Below are 4,988 nucleotides of genomic sequence, written 5' to 3'. Positions count from 1 at the left end.
TATATATATATATATATATACATACATACATACATACATACACACACACATACACACACACACACACACACAGACACACACACACACACACACACATATATATCATACAAAAATGGGACAAGAACGCAAAACATCCAGACAGACGATACAAAGAAATGAAAGACGAATCATTCGGAGTTTTCTATCCTCAGTCGAGTTCCAGATTATCTTTGCAATTTCGGCTGGTTATAATCTGGCCAGCCCCAAAGAAAAACTAAGCCAAGAGCATCAGATTCCTTGGAAGAAAGCAGCGAATGTATACGAAAACAAGGACGGAAAAAAACCCAGAGAAATGTTACACAAATACAAATGCAATTAACAGGATATAACAACGAGTGTCTTTCAACTAAGGACGAATTAAATTAAGCTGGCGTCTGGGGAAGTAAAGCCTTACGGCAGGGACATAATATCTAACAGGCAAGGGGAGAAATATAGATGTTGCACGGATTGGTGTCGAACCAAGAAAGAACGGTCAGACCTGGCCGACACAAATAGGTCTCAAATTTTGGCGAAGGGCCAGCAATTTTGTAAGAAATCGGTAAGACGATTACGTTCACCCTAGTACTCAACTGGTACTATTTTATTTTCCAATCTCGAAAAGATGAAAGGCAAAGTTGGCGTAATTTGAACTTCAGAACGTAGAGATGGACAAAATAGCGCAAAATATTTCCTCCAGCGTGCTAACGATTCTACCAGCTCGCCATCTTAAAAACAAATATGTAACGCTTCACGACTCTCTGTGTCATGCTTGTGCAGGAGCTAAGCTTCTCTGGGTCGTTCCAATTGTAGAATATGTACCACCGAAGCCAGTACATTAATTGAATATATATATATATATATATATATATATATATATATATATGTATATCTATCTATCTATCTATCTATCTATCTATCTATCTATCTATCTATCTATCTATATATATATCTATCTATATATATATATATATATATATATAAATTTAATGAATGGAGTAAAACGCATTTTTTAACTGCATACTTTTATATATGAGTGTGTGTGTATTACCACATATTATTACACACTGGTCTGCACGATCTTTTTTTATTAACTGTATGGTATCTTTTTTGAAATATATATGAAAAATAGTGATTAAAGAAAACAAATTTCTTTACGGAAATTGCCGAACAAGCACTTTTGTTATCCCTCTACATTTAGCGAAAAAATGCCAATTAAACCTTTATTAATAATTATGATTATATTCTCCCGAGGTCCACTTTACTCTACATCCCCTCAGGGTAAATAAAGTAAGTAACAGTCGATATGATCAAGTAACCACCCCTCCCATAAAATTGCTGGTCTCGTGTCAAAAATTTGACCCCATTCAGGTCAGCTGTTGGAGCATGCTCCGTTGCAGCGCGTTGCTGAATTCGCTATTAGTCGGTATATTCCAGGATCCTTCAGAGCGATCCATCAAGCAGAGTCCCAGTTAGGCCACATCTCCGCGAGATATCATTTCATCTGCCGTCACCACGTATTATTTTCAAAATATTACTTCTATTCAAATATATCATTAACTATTACCAAAGCATATTATTAACTATTATTACAACATATTATCAAATTATATTACTAACTTATTATTAAAATATATCAGTTATTATTCAAATATATTTCTTACTAATATTTGAGCATATTTTTCACTATGTTTTCCAATCTATCATTATTATAGCCACCAAAATATGAAAGAAAATCCCGTGGCTATGTAATTATGTGCGAATGTGATTACACACATATAAATATACTTATATACATACATTTAAATATACATACATACATATACAGATATGCATACATACATACATATATATATTTTCATATATATATATATATATATATATATATATATATATATATATACATATATATATTGCATATATATATGTATATTGCATATATATTGTTCCATTTCGTTTTTCGTGCAAGTGAATTTGCTCTTCGTATAACTTCCATTTCTATTGCATTTTCTCCCCCTTCTCTCTCTACTGCAACATATTTTCATTTTTCGATTAACCCGAAACTTGCCCAGAATACGATATATTGAATTGAGATGGAGCGTATACTTAATACACAAATAACTTTCTAAAAATATCTGACAGAAATTGTGTTGTTATATAACAATATGTGTGCGGAATCGTTTCTACTGCATTTCATTTTTCGGTTGAGTGATTTCGTGTTTTGTATAATTCATATTGCTATTGGATTTTGTTCTTTATGTAACGTATTTCGTTTTATATTTTGTATTTTTTTTTCATACAACCCGTAGGTCGCTCAGCATATCGTAAATTGAATAGTGCTTCACCGGGTGCTTAATATTCGAAAGATTTGCTAACAGAAGGAAAATTTGGGAAAATATATAAAAATCCTACACCCACCCAAAATAAAACAAACAAAAACCCATTTCAAATAAACAGGTGTTGATACTTTTCTTTTTTGTTTTTGTTAATAAGTATTGATGGAGTAAAAAATGGGCTTCCCAGTTTTAGCAATTTCTGAGATTCTACTGCGTACCGGGTCTTAAAACGAGGCTAAGAGTTCAGCTGGTACGTATGTCTCGAGGGAAGAGCCATTTGTATCAGACTGGCCCCGGAAGAAAAGAAAAAAAAAGAAAAAGAAAACCATGTGCAGGCATGACTGTGTGACCCAGAAGCTTGCTTTGCAATCACGTGGCTACGCATTCAGCTTCACTGCGTGACACCTTGAGCAAGTTTCTTCTTACTATATAGCCCCGGGTCAGATAATGCCTTGTGAGTGAATTTGGTAGACGGAAACTGTGTGAAAGTCTGTCGTATATTGTATGTGTGTGTGTATATATATATGTGTGTGTGTGTGTGTGTGTATGTGTGTTCATGTGTGTGTGTGTATGTGTGTTCATGTGTGTGCGTGCTCGCGTGTCTTTGTGTTTGTGATTGTCACCCATTCTCAACGCTTGACAACCGACTGGTGTTAGTTTGTTTACGTCTTCTGTAATTTAGCGTTACAGCAAAATAAATTTGATAGAGTAAGCGCCAGACATAAGAAAGCACACACAGTGGAAAAATATTAAAATATTAAAATAAAATTTAAAAAATGGCCTCCTCGAATTCTGAGAGTGGATAAGTGGGTAGGAGATCGAAAACAATCTTTTTTCCGCCTGGCAGAATTTCTCTCAGAGCCCCGACAGCATACAATCAAGCAAATAAACATAATGAAAACAGCGGCACCTAATATTTTTCTTCTGGTTTGATATCGTTACTTAATCTCCGCTTATTCGAGAAAATCTAATATCCAAAACAAAATTAGAATTTTTGTTTGAAGCAGCTTAAATAATGCAAACATTATTAATATGACAATTGCAATGAAGAAGGTGAGCCGGCAGAATCTCTAAGACACAGAGCGAAATGCTTAGCGGCGTTTCGTCCGTCTTTACGTTCTGAGTTCAATTTCAGCGGAGGTCGATTTTGCCTTTCATCCTTTCGGGGTCGATAGAATAAGTACAAGTTGAGTGTTGGGGTTGATGTAGTCGACTTACACCCGCCCTCGAAATTGCTGGCCTCGTGCAAAAATTTAAAACCAATATGACGTATTTAATGTGTATGCGTGTTTAAATGTTGTGAAGCTGCGTAACTTCGTCGACCCCAGCATTTGTTTTTTTTTTAACTATGGCACTTATTCCTTCTCTATTTGCCGAACCGCTACGTTACAGAGACTGAAACAAGCCGACACCGGTTGTCAAGCGCTTCTGAGTGACACACATACACACACACAGATACATGCAGACACAGATACACACACCCACACATATACCACGGGTGTCAGTTTCCGTCTACCAAATTATCTCCGGGTTATATGTTGAAGACACCCGCAACAAAGTGGGACTGAACCTGGAACCGCGTGGTTGGAAAGGATATCTCTCACCACACAGCCACGCTTGCGCTTTTTCCTCAATATCTTTTCCAGTTATTTTAAAGATAACAGGTTGTGACTTCAAGCGGGAGTTGGCTGCTACTTCTAGCATGTCGAACGCATAGAGATACTTATTGGCATGCTCTTTGTGTTCTATTTCAATGCAAATGTAATAGCCCTGAGATCAGATATGTTCCTGCCGTGACTACCCCGCCTAGCATTGTATGACAGCTTACCTAGGGAGACACTATCTCATCCGTTATTTATAGAAAGTGTGGTTTGAGAGATACTTGGTTTCTAGTTGGGAGAATAGCGGATTAGAGATTCCTTTATTGGTTCGTGTCCCACGTGGTCCTGGATATCAGTAAGAATCAGCACGGTACAGAGTAAGAGAGAGAGAGAGAGAGAGAGAGAGAGAGAGAGAGAGAGAGAGAGAGAGAGAGAGAGAGAGAGAGAGAGAGGTGAGAGAGAGAGACAGAGAAAGAGAGAAAAAGATGGATAAAGAAGGAGAGGGAGAGCGAGGGACAAGCATACAGGGAGAGGAAGGAAAAGAGAGAGAGGGAGGGAAGGAGAGAGAGGGAAGGAAGGAGAGAGAGGGAAGGAAGGAGAGAGAGGGAGAGAAAGAAGGAGTGAGTGAGACCAAACGGTTGTGTGTAAATGTGACACAAACTCTGTGGAAGCCTGTCGTATTTGTACGCGTGTGCGAGAGTGTGACTTCGTGCTTGTCTCGCCAACCGCTTGACAACTGGTGTTGGTTTGTTTCCTACTCCGTAACATAACGGTTCGGTTCAAGACACCGATAGAATAAGTAGTAGACTTTAACAACCAAGTAATATATCAAATGATAACATCACCGATAAAATATTGTTTATGCTGATCGCATGAAATTTCAGACCAAATTTACATTTAGGAACTATATATAAATGTGTGTGTGTGTGTGCGTGTGTGTGCGCGCGTATACACACACACACACACACACACACACACATATATATATATATACATATATATATATATATATACATATATATATATATACATATAT

The 4,988-nt window shown here is 37.0% G+C and overlaps 1 non-coding gene across 1 annotated transcript; it reads right to left on the bottom strand.

Annotated features, from left to right (window-relative positions):
- Positions 1 to 750: 750 nt before the first annotated feature.
- Positions 751 to 852, bottom strand: LOC128248424 (U6 spliceosomal RNA). The gene has a single exon (XR_008264666.1). It is a non-coding gene; the product is annotated as a U6 spliceosomal RNA (small nuclear RNA).
- Between the last annotated feature and the right edge of the window lie 4,136 nt (positions 853 to 4,988).

This window comes from Octopus bimaculoides, chromosome 7, assembly GCF_001194135.2.
Source record: "Octopus bimaculoides isolate UCB-OBI-ISO-001 chromosome 7, ASM119413v2, whole genome shotgun sequence".
Lineage (NCBI taxonomy): Eukaryota > Metazoa > Mollusca > Cephalopoda > Octopoda > Octopodidae > Octopus > Octopus bimaculoides.
The sequence above is the reverse complement of the archived record's forward strand: the minus strand, read 5'-3'. Positions and strand labels throughout refer to the sequence as shown.